Here is a 26530-nt window from a genome sequence, read left to right as displayed (position 1 = left end):
CCTGGTGATTTGGGATGTAATGTCCTGTATATGTCTGCTAAATCTAATTCATTTATCAGATTGTTTAGGTTTTCAATTTCCTTATTGGTCTTCTGTCTGGTTGATCTATCTATAGGAGAGAGTGATGTGTTGAAGTCTCCCACAATTATTGTGGAAACATCAATTGCTTCCTTTAGTTTTGCCAGTGTTTCTCTCATGTATTTTGTGGCACCTTGATTGGGTGCATAGACATTTACGATTGTTATTTCTTCTTGTTGAATTGCCCCTTTTATTAGTATGTAGTGGCCTTCTTTGTCTCTCAAAACATCCCTGCATTTGAAGTCTATTTTATCTGAGATTAATATTGCTACACCTGCTTTCTTTTGGCTGTAGCTTGCATGAAATATTTTTTTCCATCCTTTCACTTTCAGTTTCTTTGTGTCCCTGTGTCTAAGATGAGTCTCTTGTATGCAACATATTGATGGTTCATTTTTTTTGATCCATTCTGCGAATCTATATCTTTTAATTGGGGAGTTTAATCCATTTACATTCAACGTTATAACCATGAAGGCATTTCTTGAATCAGCCATCTTATCCTTTGGTTTATGTTTGTCATATTTTTCCCCCTCTCTCTATTAATATCCTTTATTGTACCCATACTGAATCTCTTTAGTACTGAGCCTTTCTCCAAGTCTCTCTGTCCTTTCTTTGTTTCTCTGTCTGTAGGGCTCCCTTTAGTATCTCCAGTAGGGCAGGTCTCTTGTTAGCAAATTCTCTCAGCATTTGTTTGTCTGTGAAAAATTTAAGCTCTCCCTCAAATTTGAAGGAGAGCTTTGCTGGATAAAGTATTCTTGGCTGGAAATTTTTCTCACTGAGAATTTTAAATATATCGTGCCACTGCCTTCTCGCCTCCATGGTGGCTGCTGAGTAGTCACTACTTAGTCTTATGCTGTTTCCTTTGTATGTGGTGAATTGCTTTTCTCTTGCTGCTTTCAGAACTTGCTCCTTCTCTTCTGTGTTTGACAGTGTGATCAGAATATGTCTCGGAGTGGGTTTATTTGGATTTATTCTATTTGGAGTTCGCTGAGCATTTATGATTTGTGTATTTATGTTGTTTAGAAGATTTGGGAAGTTTTCCCCAACAATTTCTTTGAATACTCTTCCTAGACCTTTACCCTTTTCTTCCCCTTCTGGGACACCAATGAGTCTTATATTTGGACGTTTCATATTATCTATCATATCCCTGAGGTCCATTTCGATTTTTTCAATTTTTTTCCCCATTCTTTCTTTTATGCTTTCATTTTCCATTCTGTCATCTTCCAGGTCACTGATTCGTTGTTCAACTTCCTCTAGTCTTGTACTATGAGTGTCCAGAATCTTTTTAATTTGGTCAACAGTTTCTTTAATTTCCATAAGATCATCCATTTTTTTATTTAGTCTTGCAATGTCTTCTTTATGCTCTTCTAGGGTCTTCTTGATTTCCTTTGTATCCCGTACTATGGTCTCATTGTTCATCTTTAGTTCTTTGAGTAGCTGCTCTAGGTGCTGTGTCTCTTCTGATCTTTTGATTTGGGTGCTTGGGCTTGGGTTATCCATATCGTCTGTTTTTTTCATATGCTTTATGATTTTCTGTTGTTTTTGACCTCTTGGCATTTGCTGAATTTGATAGGGTTCTTTTAGGATTTGTAGACCAATTGAAGTCCTTATCTCTAATTTATCAGATCTGCAGCTTCGTGGAGTACACTTTCTCTAACTAACCAGCAGGTGGCGTCCACGAGCCACCTGTTCTCCACAAGCCAGTTCTCCCCTGCTTAGCCTTTTTGGTGAGTGGGGGAGTGAGTCTTGTGGGGTCCAATTGGTGTACCAAGCTTGCGTGTGTAGTTGGTGTTGCCTGCCCTGTATATGGGGCGTGTTTCTGGGCAGTCAGGGAGAGGGGGTGGCTCTAACAATCAAATCTCCCTGGTGATCCTAGAGTTTTAAAGCTGCTGCAATAGTCTAATCCTTCAGTTCAGTCCTGCCACAGTTTGTCTCTGCCACTGACCCACAAGTCCTTGCTATTGGCGTATGGCTCCTGAGACTTGCAAGTGGGCCCCTCTTCCAGGCTGTGCACCCCGGGTCCTCTGTTGAGGGATGACTGTGCTATGTCACAGGTGAGTGCTGTCCCCCCAGGGCAGTTCTGGGCTGCTGGGCTGTGTAGGGAGGTGCCCAGTCTCCATGATTAATTTTTGAATGGCATGAGGAAGAGTTTGAGGTTCATTTTCTTCTATATTCAGTGGTTCAAGAGACTTCTTTCCCCTAGTTAATGTAATTGGTGACTTTATAAAAATAATTGATATAATCAAGACACTGTGATATTGGTGGAGAGATAGATATTTAGATCAATGGAACATAATAGAAAATCCAGAGATAGTCTCACACAAATATGCCCCACTGACTTGTGACAAAGGTGCAAAAGTAATTCATTGGGGTAAGGACAGACTTTCGAGCAATTGTCCTGGAGTGGAGCAATTGGACAAAACATGAATGTTGACTTAAGTCTCACTCCTTATAATAAAAATTCACTTGAAATGAATCATGGACTTAAATGTAAAACATAAAACTATACAACTTTTAGGAAAAAGCATAGGAGAAAATTCTTTGGGATATAGGTCAAGACAAAGAGGTCTTAAGCTTATCACCAAAAGCATAATCCATAAAAGGAAAACTGATATATCAGACCTCATCAAAATTAAAAACTTTTGCTCTGTAAACAGCCCTGTGAAGTGGATGAAAAGAAAAGCTACAGAATGGGTGCAAATATTTGTAAATCACATATCCAAAAAGGGCTAGTATATTAGCTATGTAAAGAGCTTTCAGATCTCAACCATACAGAAGCAAACAATCCAAGTAAAAAGTGGGCTAAAGACATGAAGAGACATTTCATTAAACAGGATATACAGATGGCAAATAAGCATATAAAAACATGTTCAACATCATTAACCATAGGGGAAATGCAAATTAAAACTACAATGAGATATAACTACAGACCTATCAGAATAACTGAAATAAAAACAGCTGAAATAAAATATACTGACAATGCCAAATGCTGACAAGGTTGTAGAGAAACGATCTCTCATACATTGCTGATGGCAATGCAAAATGGTGCAGCCACTCTGGAAAATAGTTTGGTAGTTTCTTCAAAAACTAAACATGCAAATATACCACCCAGCAGCTGCACTTCTGGTCATTTATCCCAGAGAAATGAAAACTTAAGTTCACACAAAAACCTGTATGTGAATATTTACAGCTTTATTCACAATAGCAAAATACAGGAAACAGCCCTGAAGTTCTTCATTGGGTGAATGGTTTCATTCTTTTCTTTTCTTTTCTTCTTCTTCCCTCCTTCCTTCCCACCCTCCCTCCTTCCCCCACTCCCTTACTTTTTGTTTTTTTCTTTTCTTTTTTAAAATGTTTTCAAAGATTACTATTAGTTGGCTCTTTTAAGGACAATTTTCGACAAATCAAAATTTAAAACCACAATTAGTACATAGTTTAAATAGCTTTTCAAGAACTATTAAGGTTATAAGTATGATTATAGAACATGAAAACTTCATTAAGATGCTGATAAGTACCAAGATGTAAATGTTGGCTAAAGAGAATGTCTGCCACACATCATTCTTATGTAATAATCCAGGCAGGTGGTGATTTGGCCTAGAGCAGGAGTCAACAAATTACAGTCTGCATGTCAAATCCTGTCTGTCACCTGTTTTTTGTAAATAAAGTTTTATTGGAACAAATTCAAGCTCATTTATTTACATATTGTCTATGGCTGCTTTTGCTCTAGGAAGGCAGAGCTGAGTTCTTCCAACAGAGACCACATGACCTGCAAACCCTAAAATATTTACTATCTGGCCCATTGCAGAAAAAATTTGCCAACCTTCTGGCCTTGTGTTAACAGTGAAATGGATGAACAGATAATATTGTGGAAATGGCACAGTAACAAGTTTGATGTGCTCTAGGTACGGAAGGAAGGCCAGTGTGGCTGGAACATAAAAGGATTCAGATTCCTTCATTGTTTTTTTCCCCCCTTATTTTCTATCACATTTGTACCTACTGCATTTCATTCACAACCATTAATTTACTCATTCAACAAATATTCTCTAAATTCCCACCGTGTGACAGGCACTGTGTTAGCTGCTTGAAATATCATTGTACTAAGCTCTTGGTAAACAAAAACCAGATACAGTCCATGCTTTTGTGGAGTTAACCAGGCAAACAGGATAAGGAAGAGTATTCCAGAAATGGAAAACAGCAGGATCAAAAATCCTGTGACAGGAAGGAGCATGACAGTAGCAACTAGAATGAATGAAACAGACACAAAGTACCCATAAAGTGTCAAGAGACTGATAGATGAATCAAGTTTTCTGCTCTCAAGAAGCTACTTGTTCACTGGAATGAGACATGCAAAGAAATTATAATCCAAAATAAGTGGTATACTTAAGGTCTGTACAGCATCCATTGGGCATATTGGACGCATAGAGAAGAAGAAAATAAATTCATCCGGGAAAGACAGGAGAGTCACAGAACGGGTAGCATCTGAATTGAGTTAAAAATGATAGCACTGTTTTAGACTAGTTGGGGTAGAGCATCTGCAGTAGGAAGAATTCCAGGGCAAAGGTGTGGCAACTTTTTCTTCTTTTGCTGAGCCTGACATCTACAACCCGTTTCATTTGTTTCCTTTTTGAAATTAGACTGATATTTCTCATGTCTAATAATTAAAATATTGCACAATTTCCCATTTTTCAATGTCTATGCATTATATTCCTTGTTTTTTCTTGCTCTCATTTTTTTTTCCTCTGCCCTGGATTTCCATTGCATATATTTCAATACACCTGTTGATCCTTCTCTGCAATATTTATTGCTTTCAAATTTTTACACGCATAGGTGTCTATTCCTAATGGCTGTACCTTGGCCAGTGCCCACTGTATTGAATACTATACCTGGCCCTGGATTCAAGATGCCCAATCGAACTGGTGGGGGTCCAGCAGTGGTACGTGACATAATTTCAAGAGAGTGGCAGAAGGATAGAGGCAGAATTTCAGCTGCTGCAAACCTCTTATTGCCCTGAATAATGTCATCGTATTCAGCCAAGCTAAGTCACCATTAATAGAAACGTAGTGGGAGAACCCTAGCAAAGCAATGAAATAACAAGCAGGCGACGCAGGTTTTACTTGCAGTGTAGCTTTATAGGCTCGTTTTTTCTCCTCCCTGCACCTTTGACTCCAAAACTGTTTAATGAAGGCGATCGGTTAGAGATCCCCGGATCTGAGGCGCTAGAACGCCCCCGCAGCGAGCTAAGTCTCAGAAGGGGTAGGCGCCCATCCTGCACGGCCGGAAGGAGCAGGGCGGAGCGTCGCGGCTCACAGCTGGGCCTTAGCAGGCTGGGGGAGGGGAACGCGGGCCAACAGTTTCGGGGGGGGGGGGGCAAAAAGCGGGCGCAAGACTGCCTCCAGAGGCTCTCCTTGCTAGCAGTTCCGCCTGTTTTGCAGAGTTGGGATTCGCGACCTCCAGCACAGGTGGGTCCCGTTCTGAGAGTCGGAGAAGGGGTGTCATGGGTGGGTGCGGTGGGCGGGTTTGTTCAGGCGCTCGCTTTCAGGCCTAGCGCAGTGGGTGTCGGCGGGTGGCGGCTCACACCAGGGCTGCTCGGCCCCGGGGCATTGGTACTCACCTTAAGTTTGGCCGAGGAGAAGGCTGCTCCTGCCTTGTTATGGGGCTGTCGTCACGGTTTGTGCCAGTTGCGCGACGAAGAGGCCGCCTAGAGATCAGCGGACGGCCAGATGGGCTCGGGAAGACCTGGAGCAAGCTCGCGGTGGGATTGACGCCCTGGGTACATTGTTTCAAACTCGGAATGACTTACTAGCCCTGGCCCTGTAACTGACTTGGTGTCCAGATTTCAGTGGGTCCCTATCCTCTCGGTACCTCAGTTTGCTAGGCAGTGAAGTGAAAGGTGGAACGCGGCTGTCTGCAAGACCTTACAGTGCTGACTTTCTTTCGTTCTAATATCCACTAATGTTCTCTGCCCAGATTTTACCCTTTGTCTTCCCCTCTGGAACAAGGCTGGCCTAACAACCTAATTAGAAGGTCCAACCCATAATAGCTCTGTGCCCACAATAACTCTGAAAATCCTTTTTAATACTATGGACTGCCCCCCAAAATGGAATAATATTCATTCAATGCATTAATTGAATGTCAACTATAAAGAATGTTTTTTTGAATGCTCCACTATGAAAGATTTTAACCGCATAATTGCTTGCCCGAGCAGTTTGTGTTGAACGAACATAGTACACTGCCTAGCAAAAGATTCATAATAAAGATTTGGATGATTTAACTGTTTACCCAAATCCTGGAAGAAAAATATGAGCTCTCATATTTAAGAACACTTCCATAATCCACTTTACCTTCTTTATATATAACACTCCCGAACAGTGGTGCTTTAGAATTGTTTTTTATCCTGATATTGTCTTTCCAGGACTCATTATAGTAAAGATTACATAAAGTTTATTTTACATTAACTTAATTATAAAAGTAAAAAAAGACTTATAAATACTGTGGTCCAGTATTGTTGTGTCCTGAACTTCCAATTCCTCCTCATTAAGGAACTGGCAATAATGGCAACTGTATATTGTGCAAAACATTATAATCTTCACAACAATCAGAAGAAGTAAATATGGTGATTTATCCCTATTTAAAAATGAGTGTGCTTATACTTAAAGAAGTTCTACTTCATCTCATAACCAGTGCAATGAATGGAATATTGGCTGGAGTGGTTGAATCTGGAGGTTTCTTTTGCATGCCCCACTTCTTTATTTCTGGGGTTTGTGAACTGGAACCGATCACTTCCTTGTTTAGTGTCTGTATCAGGAACCACATGTTAGTTCTATATTTCTGCTTCTCAACCCTGGAAATGGCAGATATCGGTGTTTCCAGCACAGTGTTTCCAGCAGTTGTATTTTCTGCCTGCTAGGACTGGGGAGGGAGGGGCCTGGATTAATAAACCTCTTGGGTGGGCAGAGACACTTCCTGTTTGGAGCCAAACTGAACAGAGGTCATCAGTTGGGCACCTCCAAGACCCTCTTTCTACAACACCACCAAACATCTCCCATGCTCATGAGTGATATACATGTACCTGCCATTGCCCTGATGTAAAGATTTACAGGACAAGAGGCTCTTGCAAAACCCTGCCTGCCAGGAGTGGCCAGTATGAAGTTGGGTGTTCTTCAGGACTTGAGACCTGATGATTTCCCAAGTGGTCCTAAAAGTGACTGAGAATTTGTGTTGGACATCTGCTGAGCTGGACTTTGATGGCAAGCTTAGGACTGCCTTTGGTTTGTTGGGAACTGGTGAATGCTTTGTGTGGCTGTAGTTTTACTACATTCATTTATTCCTTCACTCCAAAGACAGTGATTGCCTACTCTGAGCCAGGGTATTGATCTACTCCCTGAGACTGGCAGCATTGAAGGACAAGCAAGTTTAGGAGGACAACACAGAAATTCAACTTTAATTCTGAGGTATTTTCAGTCTTTCCCACCCTCTATATCTAATCAGTATGAAATCATGTTACTTATACATTCTGATCATTTTAAAAATCCACCTACCTCTCTTTGCCCCCACTGGTATTCCATATTTCAAGCCAACGAGAGTCCTTTTTGCAAATTAAATTTTTAAGTTTTGTTTTAGAAGACCAAATCATTGCTTGACTCTCAGCCCTCACGGGAAAACCACCAGCCTTACCATAACTACAGCAACAACAATAAACTACAGTCCGATGAGCTCTGTATGATCTCTAATAAATGGTAAAGGTAAAGAGATTAGCTTTTTTTCTCCCTAGAGTGCTTTTTCAAAAACTATATTGATTTGTAAATTATATACCATAAAAACCATCTTGTAGTTTACAATTCAATCATTTATACTAAATTTACTAAGTGATACAACCATCACTACAATCTAATTTTAGAACATTTCTATCACCTCAATGATATCCCCTTGCCCATTTGGAATTAATCCCTGTTACCACCCCTAGCACCAGACAACCATCAATCTACTTTCTGTCTCTATGGAGTTCTGTATTCTGGATATTTCATATGCATGGAATCAAACAATATGTTTTCTTTTTGCATCCCAATTCTTTGACTTAGCATCGTGTTTCCAAAAAGTTTATCCATGTTGTAGCACATATTGGAATTTCTTTCCTATTTATTGCTGATTAAAATTCCATTTAAAGATATACCACATTTTATCTAGCCATTCATTCATCAAGTAATCGTTTTGGATTATATGTAGGAGTGCAATTGCTGTGTCATATGGTAACTCTATGCTGAACTTTTTCACCAACACTTGTTATTTTGTTTGTTTGTTTGTTTTAAATAATAGCCATCTTAGTGGGTGTGAAGTGGTATTTAGTTGTGGTTGTGGTTTTGATTTGTATTTCCCTAATAACTAATGTTGTGAGCACATTTTCATATGTATATTGGCCATTTATATATCTTCCTTGAAGAAACATCTATTCAAGTCCCTCATTGTTTGCAGTTTTATTGTTTAGTTGAAAGAGTTCTTTGTATAATCTGGATACTAGACCCTTATAAGATATGATTTATAAATATTTTCCCCATTCTTTGGGTTGTGTTTTCACTCCCTTGATAGTATCCATTGATTACAAAAATTTTTTAATTTTGATGAAGTCTAATTTAGCTATTTTTTCTTTTGTTGAGTATGCTTTTGTTATCATATCTAACAAACCATTGCCAAGTCCAAGGTCATGAATATTTTCTTCTGTGTTTTCTCCTAAAAGTTTTATAGTTTTTCCTCTTACAGTTAGGTTTCTGATCCATTTTGAGTTGATTTTTGTGTGTGGTGTAAAGTAATGGCCTAAATTCCTCTCTTTGCCTGTGGATATCCAATTGGCCCATCACAATTTGTTAAAGAAACTCGTTTTTTCCTTTATTGAATTGCATTGGAACCCTTTTAGAAAATCATTTGACCACAAATATAAGGGTTCATTTCTGAACTATGAATTGTGTTCCATTGTTTGCTATATCTATCCCAATGCCAGTACCACACTGTGTTCAGTACTTGGCTTTGTAGTAAGTATTGAAATCAGGAAGGGTGATTCCTCCAGTTTTGTTCTTTTTTTAAAAAATTGTTTTGAATATTCTGGCTCTTTTCATTTCTATACAAATCTTAGAATCAGTTTGTCAATTTCTGTAAATGACCCTGCTTTGACTTTGATAGGGATTGCATTGAATCTATACATCAATTTGTGAAAACAATATTGAATTTTCCAATCCACAAACTTGGAATGCCTCTCCATTTATTTAGATCTTTAATTTCCCTTAGCAATGATTTTAGTTTTAAGTGTATGTCTTTCACTTTCTTTGTTAAATTTTTTTGTAAATTTATTTTTTATGCTAGTTTGAATTGTTTTCTTAGTATCATGTTTGAATTTTTCTTTACAAGTATATAGAAAAGCAAATGATGTTTTTATATTTATCCTGTATCCTGTAACCTTGCTGAACAGATTTATTAGTTCTAATAGGATATGTGTGTGTGTAGGTGTGTTTTCCTTGGGATTTTCTTATAATCTCTGTTCTGGTTTACTAAAGTGGCTGTTATGCAAAATACCAGAAATGGCTTGGCTTTTATAAAGGGGATTTATTTATATTTCTAAGGCCATGGAAGTGTCCAAACTAAGGCATCAACAAGAGGATACCCTCACTGAAGAACAGCCGGTGGCGTCCGGAACACCTCTGTCATCTGGGAAGGCAGGTGGCCGGCGTCTGCTGGTCCTTTGCTCCTGGGTTCTGGTTTCAAAATGGCTTTCTCCAAAATGTCTCTGGGCTTCTGTCTCTCTCAGCTTCCCTATCTCAGCTCCTGTGCGTCCTTGCTTGTTCTCCCAGGGCATTTTTCTCTAAGCGTCTGTGTGTCCTCTCTTAGCTTCTCCAGGACAAACTCTGGGCTTCATCTCTTAGCTTAGCATCTCCAAAAGTCTTTCTGACTGCATCTCCAAGTGTCTGGGTCTGTGTCAGCCCCTGAGCTCTCTTAAGGACTCCAGTGAACTAATCAAGACCCACCCTGAATGGGCGTGGTCACACTTCCATGGAAATAATCTAATCAAAAGGTCTCACCCAGAGTTGGGTGGATCACATCTCTATGGAAACAATCTAATCAAAATGTCCCACCCATGATAGGTCTGCCCCCACAAGATTGCATTAAAGAACATGCATTTTATGGGGGTACATAACAGATTCAAACCAGCACAATCTCTGACAAGATTATGGTAAAGAAAGTTTTACTTCTTTCTTTCCAATCTAGATATCTTTTTGTTCCTAGTCTGTCTGCCCAGGCTAGAATCTTCAGCACAATGTTGAATAGAAGTAGTGAGCATAAACATCCTTGTCTTGTTCCTGATCTTCACAGAAAATCATTCAGTCTTTCACCATTAAGTATGATGTTACCTGCATATATTTTTGTTTATGCCCTTTATCAGATTGAGGACATTCTTTTTTGCCAGTTGCTTGAGAATTTTTTTTTATCATGAATGGATTTTGTCATGTTTTATCATGTTGGATTTTGTCAAATGAATTTTCAGCATCTATTGAAATGTGATTTTGTTCCTTTATTCTAATCTGTACATTATTTACTTATGTAATATGGTGTATTGCCTTAGCTGGTTTTGATTTTTTAATATTAAACCAACCTTGCATTCTTGGAATAAACCCCTCCTGGTCATGGTGTATAATCATTTCTTTATAGTGAATAATTTGCTAATGTTTTGTTGAATATTTTTGCATCTTTAATCATAAGGGAAATTAGACAACAGTCTGCTTGTGATGTATTTGTCTTGTTTGGTGACAAAAACTGGACATAAAATGAGTTGATAAATGGTCCTTCCTCTTCTATTTGCTAGAACGGTTTGTAGGGAATTATTATTTTCTTCTTTAAATGTTTGCTGGAAGTCATCAGTGAAGCCATTTAGGCCTGGGCTTTTCTTTGTTGGAAGATTTTAGGATGTGATTTCAATTTCCTTTCTTGTTATAGATCTATTCAATTTTTCTATTTCTTCTTGGGTCAGTTTTAGTAATTTGTGTCTTTCTAGGAATTTGCCCATTTCATCTAAGTTGTCTAACAGGTTTTCATATAATTGTTTGCATTTTTCCCTTATAGTCCTTTTAATTTCAGTAGGGTTTATGGTAACATTCCCTCTTTTTTCCCTGGTTTTTAAAATCTTTGTCTTCTTCCCTTTTTTTCTTGGTCACTGTGGCTAAAGGCTTGTCAGTTTGTTGATTTTTTCAAAGAACCAACCTTTGGTTTCATTACTTTCCTCCATTGTTTTTTTTTTTTTTTTTTTCTGTTTCCTTGATTACTGTTCTTATGTGTATTATTTCCTTCATTCAGTTAATTTTGTGGTTAATATGACTTTTTTAAAATACTTTTTTAAGGTAGAAGTTTAGGGTATTTGTTTGAGATGTTTCTGTTTTTCTGATATAGGTGTATAAACCTGTAAATTTCTCACTATTCATTGCTTTAGCTGCATACCATAAGTTTTGTTATGTAGTGTTTTCATTTTCATTCCTTTCAATATACTTTCTAATTTATTTGTAAATTATTTGATTCATGGGTTGTTTAAGTGTGTTGTTTAATTTACAAATATTTGAGGATTTCTCAAATTTCTTTCTGATGTTAATTTCTAATTCAGTTTCCTTATGATCAAAAGATATACATTATAAACTTTCAAAACTTTAAAATTTATCAAAATTTAGTTTATGGTCTGGCATGTGATCTCGCCTGAAGAATGATCCATGTGTGTTTGAAAATAATTTGTATTCTGCTTTCATTGTGTGGAGTGTTCTACTGATGTCATCTAGGCCAAATTGGTTAATAGTGTTGTTTAAATCTTCTCTATCCTTGTTGAACTTCTCTGCCTACTTGTTCTATCCTCATTATTGAAGTGGAGTATCTAAGACTCCAACTATTGTTGATGCATTTTTTATTTCTCCTTTCAATTATGTCAGGTTTTGCTTCATCTTGGGGTTTTATTGTTAGGTGCATATATGTTTACAATTATTATATCTTCCTAATGAATTGACCTTTTCATCATTATAAAATGTCCTTCTTTTTCTCTAGTAACTGTTTTGTCTAAACTCTATTTTGTCTGATATTAGTAGTGTAGCCACTCAAGTTCTCTTATGATTACCATTTGTATAATTTTTTTCATCTTTTTATACTTTCAACATATTTGGGTCTTCAAATTTAAAGTTGTGTCTATTATAGATGGCATATCATTCAGTTCTTTTGTTTTATTCAGTCTGACAATCTTTGCCTTTTGATTGGAATATTTAATTCATTTACATTTAATGTAATTAAATATATGATTGATTTACATCTCCCTTTTTCTATTTATTTTCTTTATTTCTTTCTCTTTTTTGTTACTCTTGTCCTCCTTTACCATCATCTTTTATGTTATAGAGCTATTTTCTTGTGCACCACTTAAATTCCTTATTTTGAAAATTTTGCTATAAGTTTTGGAGTAATTTTCTTAGTGATTGTTCTGGGGATTACAATAGTCACGTTAACGTAAAATGATCTACTTTTGCATAATAATGATTTAATTCCAGTAGAATGTGGAAGCTTACTTTCCCATCCTTTGTGCTATTAATTTAATGCTTTTTACATCTTAACATGTTATAAGCGCAACAGTACAATTTTATAATTACTGATTTAAATTAGTTAAAAGTAAGAAAGAAAAATGCTGGTATACTCTCTTGTATGTTTACCTACATAATTACTTTTACTAAGGCTCTTTATTTCTTTGTGTAGATTCAAGTTACCATCTGATGTCATTTCCATTTACCGTGAAAGACTTCCTTTGGTTTTTCTATTAAGAAAGGTTTTATATCAGTTGTCGCCATTTTTGTTTATTGTGGAATTTGTTTTACCTTCATTTTTTTAGTAGAGAAGTTTTGGGTTTACAGAACAGTCATGAATAAAATACAGGATTCCCATACACCACCCCACGAACAACTTGCTTTAGTGTGGAATATTTGTTACAATTGATTGCACATTTTTGTAATTGTACTATTAGTTAATGTCCATGGTTTAACTTAAGGTTCACTGTGTAGTGTAGTTACATGGATTTTAAAATGTATTCTTTTACCATATATACAATCTGATGTTTCCCCTTTTAATCATATTCAGATGTATATTTAAATGCTGTTAATTATGTTCACAATATTATGCTACCATCACATTACCATCATTCCAAATAGGAGCGCTGTACATTTTAAGCCTCAACTTCTCATTCCCTATCCCCACCCCATCCCCAGGTAACCTGTATTCTAGATTCTGACTCTATGCATTTGCTTGTACTAATTGTTTCAATCAGTGAGATCATACAATATTTGTCCTTTTATGTCTGGCTTATTTCTCTCAAAATGATGTCTTCAAGGTTCATCCATGTGTCACATATATCAGGAGTTCATTCTTTTTTATGGTTGAATAATATTTCATTGCATGTATATACAATATTTTATTTATCCATTCATTGGTTGATGGACACTTGGGCTGCTTCCATCTTTTGCCAATTGTGAATAATGCCATTGGGAACATCAGTGTGCAAGTATCTGTTTGAGTCCTGCTTTCAATTCTTTGGGTATATACCTAGTAGTGAGATTGCTAGGTCATATGGTAGTTCTATATCGAACTTCCTGATGAACTGACAAACTGTCTTCCACAAGGGCTGTACCATTTTATATTGCCTCCAGCAATGAATGAGTGTTCCTATTTTTCCAAATCCTCTCCAACACTTATTTTCCATTTTTTAATAGCAGTCATTGTAGTGAGTGTGAAATGCTATCTCATTATGGTTTTGATTTGCATTTCACTGATTACTAATGATGTTGAGCAGCTTTTCATATGCTTTCTGGCCATTTGTATATCTCCTTTGGAGAAATGTCTATAGAATTCTTTTGCCCATTTGTTAATTGGGTTTATCTTTTTGATGTTGAGTAGAAGGATTTCTTTATATATTTTGTATTTTAATCTTTTATCTTATATATGGTTACCAAATATTTTCTCCCATTGTGTAGGTTGTCATTTTACTTTCATGATAAAGTCCTATGAGCAACAAAAGTTTTTAATTTTAATGAGGTGCTATTTATCTATTTTTGTTTGTTGCTTGTGCTTTGGGTGTAAAATCTAAGAAACAATTGTGTAATACAAGGTCCTGAAGATGCTTCCCTTTGTTTTATTTTTCTTTTTTTAATGCAATTTTATTGATATTTATTCACACAGCATAGAAACTATATGAAGTATACAATCACTAGTTCACAGTAAAATCCCATAGTTGTGCATACAGCCCCATGATCAAATTTAGAACATTTTCATTACTCCAGAAAAGAAATAAAAAGAAAAAGAAAACCCTAATCCTCCCATACTCCTTATCCCCCCATATTAGTGAACCATAGTATTTGTTACTGTTGATGAAAGAGTATTAAAATATTACTGTTAAGTATAGTCCATATTTTGCAATAGGTACGTTTTTCCCATGTATCTCTCTATTATTAACTCCTTATAATGGTGTCATACATCTGCTCTAGTTCATGAAAGAACTTTTTTATATTTGTACAGTTAATCATGAACGTTTGTCCACCATAAGATTCACTGTGTTATACATTCCTGTGTTTTAACCTCCAACTTTCCTTCTGGTGACATACATGACTCTAAGCTTCCCCATTCCACCACCTTCATACACCATTCACCACTGTTAGTTATTCTCACAATAATGTGCTACTGTCACCTCTGTTTCCAAACTCTTAAGTTCAACCTAGTTAAACATTCTGCACATATTAAGCAACCACTAATCATTCTTTAGCCTCATTCTATATCCTGGTAACCTATAGTCTATATTTTATGTCTATGAGTTTACATATTATAATTAGGTCATATCAGTGAGATCATAAAATATTTGTCATTTTATGTCTGACTTAGTTAACATAATATCTTCAAGGTTAATCCATGCTGTCACATGATTCAGGACTTTATTCCTTCTTGCTGCTGAATAATATTCCATCATACATATATACCACATTTTGTTTATCCATTCATCTGTTGATGGACACTTGGATTGTTTCAATCTTTTGGCAATTGTGAATAATGCCTCTATGAACATCAATGTGCAAATATCTGTTCACGTCCCTGCTTTCAGATTTTCAGATATATCCCAAGTAGCAGGATTACCAGGTTGTAAGGCAACTCTATACTTAGCTTCCTGAGGAACAGCCAAACCATCCTCCACAGCAGCTGTACTATTTTTGTTCCCACCAACAGTGAATAAGTGTTCTAATTTCTCTACATCCTCTCCAACACTTGTAGTTGCCTGTTTGTTTAATAGTGGCCATTCTAGTAGTGTGAGAAGATATCTCATTGTGGTTTTGATATGTATTACCCTAATAGCTAGTGAAGCTGAGCATCTTTTCATGTGCCTCTTAGCCATCTATGTTCCCTCTTTGGAGAATTGTCTATTCATGTCCTTTGCCCATTTTTAATTGGGTTGTTTGTCTTTTTATTGTTGAGTTGTAGGATCTCTTTATGGATTCTATTAAACCCTTATTGGATATGTGGTTTCCATATGTTTTCTCCCATTGAGTCAGTTCCCTTTTGACAAAGTCCTTTGAAGGACTGAAGTATTCAATTTTGAGGCAGTCCCAGTTATCTATTTTTTCCTTCCATTGCTTGTGCTTTGGGTGTAAAGTCTAAGAAACTACCACCTATCACTAGATTTTTAAGATGTTTCCTTACATTTTCTTCTAGGAGTTTTATGGTACTTTGGTTCTTATATTTAGGTCTTTGATCCATTTTGGGTTAATTTTTGAATAATGTGTGAGATAGGGGTCCTCTTTCATTCTTTTAGTTAGGATATCCAGTTCTCCTAACACCATTTATTGAAGAGACCGTTCTGTCCCAGTTGATGTAGGCTTGGGAGCCTTATCAAAAATCAATTGACCATAGATGTGAGGGTCTATTTCTGGGCTCTCAATTTGATTCCATTGATTAATATGTCTATCTTTATGCCAGTACCATGCTGTTTTGGCCACTGTGGTTGTATAATGTGATTTAAAGTCAGGAAGCATGATACCTCCCACTTCATTCTTCTTTTTCAAGAGGTTTTTGGCTATTTGAGGCCCCTTACCCTTCCAAATAAAATTGATAATTAGCTTCTCCATTTCTGCCAAGTAGTCTTTTGGAATTTTAATTGGTATTATATTGAATCTATAGATCAATTTCAGTAGAATTGACATCTTAACATTTTCCTTCCAATCCATGAACACAGACTGTCTTTCCATTTATTCAGCTCTTCTTTGATTTCTTTTAGCAATGTTTTCTAGTTTTCTGTGTACAAGTCCTTCACATCCTTGGTTAGATTTATTCCTAGATATTTGATTCTTTCAGGTGCTATTTTAAATGTAATTTTTTTCTTGATTACTTTCATGGATAGTTCATTACTAGTGTATAGACACTATTGATTTTTGCATGTTCTTGTATTCTGCCAATTTGCTGAACTCACTTATTAGCTTGTGTAGCTTTGCTGTTGTTTTTTCTGGATTTTCTACATGTAGGATCATGTCATCTGCAAATACCAACAGTTTCACTTCTTCCTTTCCTATTTGAATGCCTTTTATTTCTTTTTCTTGCCTAATTGCTCTAGCTAGAACTTCTAGCCCAATGTTGAAATGCAGTGGTGACAGAGGGCACCCTTGTCTTGTTCCTGATCTTAGAGAGAGCTTTAAGTCTCTCACCATTGAGTATGATGTTAGCTGTGGGTTTTTAATATATGTTCTTTATCATATTGAGGAAGGTTCCTTCAATTCTTAACTTTTGAAGTGTTTTTATCATGAAAAGATGCTGAATTTTGTCAACTGCCTTTTCTGTGTCAATCAACATGATCATGTGGTTTTTCCCTTTTAATTTGTTAATATGGTGTATTCCATTAATTAATGTTTCCATGGAGATATGACCACCCAACTGTGGGTAATACCTTTCATTAGATTATTTCCATGGAGATATGAAGCTGCCCATTCAGGGTGGGTCTTGATTTGCTCACTGGAGTCCTATAAAAGAGCTCACAAACAGAAGGACCTGAGAGCAGCTGAGAGTGACATTTTGGAGAGCAGCTGAGAGACACAATTTGGAGACGGCTGCCGATAGCAGAGTTTTGCTGACACTTTGGAGATGCTAGCCCAGTGTTTGCTCCAGAGAAGCTAAAAGAGGACAAAACACCCCAAGAGCAACATTTGGAAGAAAACACAGGAGCTGAGAAAGGAGTGGAACACAACCCAGTGTCAGCAGATGCCAGTCATGTACCTTCCCAGGTAACAGGTTTTCTGGATGCCATTGACCTTCCTTTAGTGAAGGTATACTCATGTTGATGCCTTAATTTGGACATTTTCATGGCCTTCAGACTGTAACTTTGTAACCAAATAAACCCCCTTACATAAGCCAATCCATTTCTGGTATTTTGCATAACAGCAGCATTAGCAAAATGGAACACCTTATCTTCTCCTTCTGGGACACCCATGATGCATATATTTGCATGCTTTGTATTGTCAGTCTTTTCCCTGAGACCCTGCTCAAATTTTTCCATTTTTTTCTCCATTTGTTCTTTTGACTGTTCAAATTTGGTTGATCTGCCTTCTAGCTCACTGATTCTTTCTTCTGCCTCTTTAAATCTGCTGTTGTGTGTCTCCAGTATATTTTTAATTTCATCTATAGTGTTTTTTATTTCCATAATATCTGTTATTTTTCTCTGTATTCTTTCAAATTCTTCTTTATGCTCTTGTAGTGTCATCTTAATATCATTTATCTCATTATACACATTTTCCCTGATTTCTTTAAATTGATTCAGATTTTTTTGCACATCTTTGATTAGTTGTTCCAGATTCTGTATGTCCTCTGACTTTTTGTTCTATTCCTTCGACTCAGCTATTTCTTCTTGAGTTTTAATATGCCTTGTGATTTTTTGCTGATTTCTGGTTATCTGATTATCTTGATGGGTCTATTCAGAAGGTCAATTTCTTTCTCTTGTCTAGTGTTTAGGTCTTTCCTGGGTTAGTATTAGAGCATTGCTTTGACAGTTGGGTCATCTATATTTCTCAGCCAAAACAGGACTGAGGGTACCCATGCAGGGAGTGTAGACCAGCTCCAGTGGGCCCAGGATAGGGTCTGGAGAGGCTCTCAAAATCCCTGCAGTTATCCTGCACTTTCCAGCCTGTCCAGTAGATGTCACTATTTGGTGAGTTAATCATCCTCAGAAGCTGTTTACCTCCTGGAGCTCCAGTTGTGTCTGACTGGGTGTGGCTGAAACTGTGGGGTTCTTGGCCCCCCACTTCACTGGCCAAAATCTGGCTCAATTTGGGGCTGTGTCCCCCATTTTACTTGTGGTGGAGAATTCCCTCAACTGTGCCAGTCAGTAGTCATCTCCCACAGGCAGGGACTGGGCCTCCAGCTGCTATTTTCTTCAAGGGTGGGGGACAGGCACCAGGACCCAGGGCTTGAAACACAGTGTCTATCCACGTTTTTTCAGACTCTTCATCTCTCACTGACCTGGGCCTTGAAATTTTCTCCCCTTTGCCCCGGGTCCCCAAATAGGTGATTTGGGTAGTTTCTTCCTGGCTACTTACTTCTTTTATGAAAGATTTTATGGTTCTCTCCCTTAACCTCTGTTTTGAAAGCTCTTCCTTGCTGCCCTTTTGTATTCTGCCCTCCCCCATGGCTTAAGTCCTGCCATGGGTCCCTGTGGGCTTTGGTCTCCATGTCTGGATTTGGTGGGGATCTGTCTCGCTGCTGTGAGAGATTTTATTGTCTGTGTCCCCAGTGGGAGGGATCCCAGCTGCTGCCTCTTGAGTGAGCTGCTTGAGACTGAGTAAAGGGGATGGAGAGGACTGGCTGGTCTGGGATGGAAGTTTCCTATATAATGTTTTTCTCTTTAAGCATTTGTGGGATCCTTTTCAAGTCTATACCTTCCTCCAGAGTTCTAAACAAGTGAGAATTGTCCTTTTATTAGCTGAATCTCTGGGGGGAGGTTTTCACTAGCTGTTTACCTCATCATGTTGATGATATCACCTTACTTCCCTTCATTTTTGTTGAGAGTTCTGGCTCTTATATGAAAGCCTTAGATCCATTTAGAGATGACTTTTGTATATTTTTGTATATAGGGTGAGGTAGCAGTCCTCCTTTTTTTTTTTTTTTTTTTTTTTTTTTTTGCAAATGGTGATCCAGTTTTCCTAGCACCTCTGTTCCTTCCCAATTGAGTGCTCTTTGCCACCTTGTCAGAAAGCAGAGGCCATAAATGTGAAGGCTGACTTCTGAGCTCTCAGTTTTATTCCATTGGTCTATACATCTGTTTTACATGCAAATACCATGCTGTTTTGATGACTGTGGCTTTGTAATAAGTTGTAAGATTAGGATGTGTGAGTCCTCCAACTTCATTCTTTATTTTAAAATGGCTTTAGCTATTTTGGGCACCTACCCTTCAATATAAGTTTGATTTGCTTTTTTATTTCTGCAAAGATGGTTGTTGGAATTTTGATTGGGGTTGCAAGGAATCTATAAATTGCTTTGGGTAGTATTGACATCTTTATGATATTTAGTCTTCCAATCCATGAACATGGAATGTCTTTCCATTTATTTAGGTCTTCTTTAATGTTTTTAAGTGGTGTTTGTACTTTTCTGTGTATAGGTGCTTTACATCCTTGGTCAGATTTATTCCTAGGTATTTGATTCTTTTAGTTGCTATGGTGAATGAAATTTTTTCCTTGATTTCTTCTTCAGAAAATTCATTGCTTGTTTATAGAAACACTACTGATATTTGGGAGTTGGGAGTTGATCTTGTATCTCACCAGTTTACTGAATATTTATTTATTAGCTCTAGAAGCTTTATTGTGGATGTTTCAGGATTTTCTGTATATAGGGTCATATCATCTATAAACAGGGAAAAATTTACTTCTTCCTTTCCAATTCAGATGCTTATTTTTTAATTGCCTATTTGCACTGGCAATAACTTCCAGTACAATGTGAAATAACAGTGGTGCCAGTGGGCATCCTTGTCTTGTTCCTGATCTTAGAGGGAAAGTTTCAGTCTTTCACTATTGAGTGTGATGTTAGTCATGGACTTTTCATATATGCCCTTTATAATGTTGAGGAAGTTTCCTTCTATTCCTAGTGTTCTAAGTATTTTGATCAAGAAGGGCTGCTATATTTTGTCAAATGTATTTTTTGCATCAATTGCAATTCTCATGTGGTTTGTATGCTTCATTCGGTTGTGTTGTATTACATTAATGGATTTTCTTATGTGGAACCACCCTTTCATACCATGTAAATCCCACTTGATCATAGTGTATAATTCTTTTAATGTGCTATTGGATTTGGTTTGCTAGTATTTTCTTGAAGATTTTTGCATATATTCATAAGAGACATTGGTCTGTAATTTTCTTTTCTTGTGGTATCTTTGTCCAGCTTTGGTATGAATGTGATGTTGGCCTCATAGAAAGAAGTTGTGTTTCATCCTGTTCAATTGTTTGGAAGAATCTGGGCCAAATGAGTTAAGTCTGCCTGGAATGTTTGGTAAAATTCCCCTGTGAAGCCCTGTGGTTCTGGGTTTTTCTTTTTTGGGAGGGTTTTGATGGCTGATGCAATCTCTTTACTGGTTATTGTTTTGTTGAGATCTTGTATTTCTTCTTGAGGCAATATGGGTAATTTGTGTGTTTCTAAGAATTTGTTCATTTCATCTAGGTTGTCTAATATATTGGCATACAGTTATTCATAGTATCCTCTTTTAGTCCTTTTTATTTCAGCTGGTTTGGTAGTAGTGTCCCCCTTTTCCTTTTTGATTTTTGTTATTTGTATCATCTCTCTTTTTTCTTTGTCAGTCTAGCTAAAGGTTCATCAATTTTATTGATCTTTTCAAAGATCCAACTTTTAGTTTTGTTGATTCTCTATTTTTTATTTCATTATCTCCAGTCTAATCTTTGTTACTTCCTTTCTTCTACTCACTTTGAATTTAATTTGCTCTTCTTTTTCTAGTTCTTAAGGTTTTGAGGCTTGTTCTCTGATTTGAAGTCTTTCTTCTTTTTTAATGTAAACATTTAGTGCTACAAGTTTCCCTCTTAGCACTTTGTTTGCTGCATGCCATAAATTTGATATGTTGTATTTTTATTTTCATTCACCTCGAGATACTTCCTAATTTCACTTCTAATTTCCTCTTTCATCCATTGGTTGTTTAAGATTATGTTGTTCATTTCCACATATTTGTGAATTTTGTAGTTCTCCCTCTTACTGATTTCTAGCTTCATTCCATTGTGGTTGGAGAATGTATGGTTTCAATATTTTTGAATTTATTGAGACTTGTTTTGTGACCCAACATATGGTCTATCCAAGAGAATGATTCAGTTTTCTTTATATGCCTGTTAGGTCTAGTTGGTTTAATCTATCATTCATGTCCTGTACTTAAGTGTTGATCTTCTGGCTAGATGTTCTATCCATTATTGAGAGTTGTGTGTTAAAGGCTCCTACTACTAATGTAGAACCATCAATTTCTCCCTTCAAATCTGTCAGTATGTGTTTCACATATTTTGGGACTCTGCTTTTAGGTATATATATATATTTATAATTGTTACATCTTCCTACTGAAGTGCCCCCTATATCAGTATATAATGATCATTTTTGTCCCTCCTGTTTTTTAACTTAAACTCTATTTTATCTGATATTGGTATAGCCATCTCAGCTCTCTTTTGGTTATTGCTTGAATGGGTTATTTTTTTTCATTCTTTCACCCTCAACCTACCTATATCTTTGAATCTAAGGTGAGTTCTTGCAGACAGCATGCAGTTGAGTCATGCTTTTTTTATCCATTCTTCAGATCTCTGCCTTTTTAATGGAGAATTAAATCAATTTACATTTAAAGTCACTACTGATAAAGCAGGACTTTCTTCTGCTATTTTGCTATTTAGCCTTTGTAAACCTTATACATTTTGTTGCCTGCTTTAATATTTATTTGATTTTTTGTGTTGTACCATATTTTAATGCATTTTTATTTTTGAAGCTTAACATATATAGAGAACAGTGATAACTTTCAAAGTATGATTTAACAAGTAGTTAGAGAACAAATTTCAAAGAATTTTATGGGTTACAGTTCCACAATTTCAGTTATTTCCTTATTGTGATATATAACATATATACAGAAAGGTGACAACTTGCAAAGTACAATTTAACAAATAATTACGTAGATAATTTCAAAGAATGTTGTGGGTTGCATTTCCACAGTTTCAGTTATTTCCTATTGTAAAATATAAGATATATGTAGAAAAGTGATAACTTTCAAAGTACAATTTAATGAGTAGCTATAGAGCAAATTTCAAAGAGTGTTATGGGTTACAGAGCCACCATTTTGATTATTTCCTTCTAACTATTCTAATACCCCAGCATCTAAAAATATGTATCTTTAAAGATTCAGTATTTGTAATACTTTGTTAAATCCTATCTTGTCTGTTGCTACACATTCCTCTCATTTAATCACTTTCATGATCTTAAGGGCTGTCTAGGCAGTGACCACCCTTGTTCATATTGAAAAGGGGTGTTGACCTTATGGGGAAGGGGGCTGCATCAGATTGATGTTCTTAAAGAGGCTGTGCAACTGTTAAAAAAAAAAAACTGACAAAGAGCCCAGGCTTCAATTAGAGATATGAATGAAGCAGATCTGGTTGAGACTAGGGCAAATCAGGCCAAAGTGTAAAGATTGAAACTGACTGTGTGTTAAAACTTCAACTTCCTTGTAAGACCAAGGGAGGAAATGTTTGTTTGGTGTAGGATCTATATTTTCTAAACAATATAACTTCTACAGTAAGCTTGTTAAAATTCCACAATTACATGGAGCTTTGAATAGGAAGTGGGATGTGGCAGGTCTGTATAGGTTAGAGTGAAATAGCAACACATCCCAAAGTAATTTGGGCAGAGAATTAAAATGTATATTCAGGGCCCCCCTGAGGAGCCGGGGGACAATGCAGAGGTGTTGGACTTCCTCACCTGGATTGTTGCTGATGTTCTCACAAACACTGGGGCTGACAGCTTGACATGCTGATCCCTATGTCTTGGGGCTTGTTACTGCAAAGGAGAGGCTAAACATGCTTATAATTGCACCTAAGAGTCTCCCCCTGAGTGCCTCTTTGTTGCTCAGATGTGGCCTTCTCTCTCTAACTAAGCCACCTTGGCAGGTGATCTCACTGCCCTCCCCCCTACGTGGGACCTGACTCCCAGGGGTGTAAATCACCCTGGCAATGCAGGATATGACTCCTGGGGATGAATCTGGACCTGGCATCATGGGATTGAGAACATCTTCTTGACCAAAAGGGGGATGTGAAATGAAACGAAATAAAGCTTCAGCAGCTGAGAGATTTCAAATGGAGTTGAGAGGTCACTCTGGTGGACATTCTTATACACTATATAGATAATACTTTTTAGGTTTTAATGCATTTGAATAGCTAGAAGTAAATACCTGAAACTACCAAACTCCAACCCAGTAGCCTTCACTCTTGAAGACGATTGTACAACAATGTAGATTACAAAGGGTGACAGTGTGATTATGAAGACCTTGTAGATCGCAGTCCCTTTATCCAGTGTATGGATGGATGAGAAGATAAATGGGGACAAAAACTAAATGAAAAATAGGGTGGGATGGGGATGATTTGGGTGTTCTTTTTTATTTTTATTTTTATTTTTTATTCTTGTTCTGATTCTTGTATAAGGAAAATGTTCAAAAATAGATTGGGGTGATGAATGTACAACTATATGATGGTACTGTGATCAGTTGATTTTACACCATGGATGATTGTATGGTATGTGACTATATCTAAAAAAAACTGAATTAAAAAAAAAAGAGGCTGTGGCCTCTGGGTTTTAGGACATGACTGCATAGGAACCCTCTGGTGGATTTAAGTTTCTGAAAAATATACTTAGTGAGTGAAACTTTTATAGAGTCTCAGACAGGGACCTAGGTATTTTGGGACTACTGTTGGTTAGGGCTTGGCATACTGTGGCCATTTGGGATATCTGGCTGGAGCTTGCATAAGAGTAATCTCCAGGACAGCCTCTGGACTCTATTTGAAATGTCTTAGCCACTGAAACCTTATTTTGTTACATCTCTTTTCCCCCTTTTGTCAAGAAGGCACTGTCAATCCCATGATGCCAGTGCCAGGCTCATCACTGGAAGTCATGTCCCACATTGCCAGGGTGACTTACATCCCTGAGAGTCATGTCCTACTTAGGGGGGAGGTTAATGAATTTATTTGCTGAGTTGGGCTTAGAGAGAAAAAGGCCACACCTGAGCAACCAAAGAGGCTCTCTGGAGGTGCCTCTTAGGCATAATTATAGGAAGGCTTATCCTCCCTTTTACAGCCATAAGTTTCATAAGAACAAGTTTCAAGATCAGGGGCTCAACTTAATAATAAGGGGGTTCCTAATTTCACATAGCATATATTCTGTTCAGGATAAACAATCAGTATCCCACAGTATCTTACTTAGTTATACAATCATTGTCACTCTCGATTTTAAACAATTATCATAACACAAAACATCCCAAAGCTCTTCTCAGACACTCATTATTCATCCCTATTATGAGTGTAGTGCTGGTAAGGTATTCCTATTAAATATAGTCTATAATGTGTAATAGGTAGTTTTTCCATATACCACTCTGTTGTTAACTTTTTGTACCAGTGTCATACCTTAGAAGTATATCATGTAAACACTTATTTATATTTGTAGTACTAATCTGTGGGATACATGCTGTGCCAGTTTGGATATGTTATGTCCCCCCAAAAGCTATATTACTTAATGCAATCTTGTGGTGGCAGACTGATTAGTCTGTTGATTAGGGTGGAATCATTTGATTAATTTATTTCCATGGAGATGTGTCCCCACCCATTCAGAGGGGGTCTTAATTAAATCACTGGAGTCCTTAAAGATAGCACACAGACAGAAGGAGCTCAGAGCAGCTGAGAGAGACTTTTGAAGAGATGCTTGCTGATGTTTGGAGTTGCTTGGGTGTGCAGTCAAAAGGAAGTGTGGAGATGCTAAGCTAAGAGATGAAGCCCAGGGTTTGCACTGAAGAAGCTAAGAAGGACCCCCCAGCTGCTTAGAGAGAGAAATGCCCTGGGGGAAAGAAGCAGGGATGCACAGGAGCTGAGAGAGAGGAGTGAAGACAGAAGCCCAGATGCATTTTGGAGAAAGCCATTTTGAAACCAGAACCTAGGGGCAAAATCCCAACCACATGCCTTCCCAGCTAATGGAGATTTTCCAGACACCATTGGCCATTCTTCAGTGAAGGTTTCCTCTTGTTGATGCCTTAGTTTGGACACTTTTATGGCCTTAGGACTATAAACTTGTAGCCAAATGAACCCCTTTTATAAAAGCCAATCCATTTCTGGTATTTTGAATAATGGCATTAGCAAACCAGAACATATTTTGGTACTGAGAGTAGGGTGCTGGTGCTGCTGAGTTTGCAATACCAAATATGTTAGAATAGCTTTTTAAATGGATAAGGGGAAGATTCTGGAAGAATTGTGAGGAGCTTGATAGAAAAGCCTAGATTACTTTGAAGAGAGTATTGGTAGAAATATGGACTCTAAACATACTACTGATGAGGCCTTGGACAGAAATGATGGATGTGCCATTGCCAACTGGAAGAAAGGCAATCCTTGTTTTAAAACAGCATAGAATTTGGCAAAATTGAGTACTGGTGTTCAATGGAAGGCAGAATTTGAAAGCAATGAGCTGGGATTCTTAGCTGAAGAGATCTCCAAACTAAATGTGGAAAATGCGGCCTGGTTTTTCCTTGAAGCTTACAGTAAAATGCGAGAGGAAAGAAATAAGCTGAGAACTGAACTCTTGGATACAAAGAAACCAGAAATTGATGGTCTGGAAAACCCTGGGCTTCCAGAAAGTTAAACCCCAGAGGCTACAGCCCCACATGAGGATTTAATGAAACCTGGAACCAGCCAGCCATTTCAGTACAAGCCAAGATTGGAGATGGAGTTATCCAGAAAGGATTTGTGGAAAGTCCTATTATCTGACAGTTTTTACCCATGTATGCTGCATGCCAAGCCAACAAATGTTTTGCAAGATGTGTATAAACAGAACCACTGCCAGTCTGGACTAAAAAGGACATAAAAGAGACAGAATGAAGGAAAAATTTTTTCAGAGAAGGCAGACTATGGAAACCAAGGTCTGAAGACAAGAAACTTTGAGCAAGGATAGCAGAGCCACCCATGCATGTGGAAAGGGTGTTTGCCTCAGAGACAGAGGGCAGGCCTTCTGCCTCAATGCTCAGGAAGAGTGCTGCCACCCCAGGCCTTAGAGAGGGTGGAGCACATTCCCCTGGGATTGGGGAGAACACCACCCCACTGTTCAGAGAGGGGAGAGCCTTTGCCCTGGAGATGCAAAGTCTGGGTGGCACCCCGATACTTGAGGAGGG

The 26530-nt window shown here is 37.4% G+C and overlaps 1 protein-coding gene across 8 annotated transcripts in view; it reads left to right on the top strand.

The window, feature by feature from the left end:
• The first annotated feature begins 5422 nt into the window (after window positions 1-5422).
• Window positions 5423-26530, top strand: part of TMLHE (trimethyllysine hydroxylase, epsilon) — a 174732-nt gene continuing 153624 nt past the window's right edge. For 4 of the 8 annotated variants that reach the window (XR_005214643.1, XM_037822380.1, XM_037822382.1 and 1 more), the window contains exons 1-2: window positions 5451-5534; window positions 7416-7526. The gene's annotated coding sequence lies outside the window, so the exon portion shown is untranslated. Of the gene's footprint in view, window positions 5535-7415; window positions 7527-26530 lie in introns of all 8 variants that reach the window. The other 4 variants (XM_037822377.1, XM_037822376.1, XM_037822381.1 and 1 more) reach the window with 4 other exon arrangements.

This window comes from Choloepus didactylus, chromosome X (assembly GCF_015220235.1).
Source record: "Choloepus didactylus isolate mChoDid1 chromosome X, mChoDid1.pri, whole genome shotgun sequence".
Taxonomy (NCBI): domain Eukaryota; kingdom Metazoa; phylum Chordata; class Mammalia; order Pilosa; family Megalonychidae; genus Choloepus; species Choloepus didactylus.
Note: the sequence above shows the minus strand (reverse complement) of the source record. Positions and strands in the feature narration are given on the sequence as shown.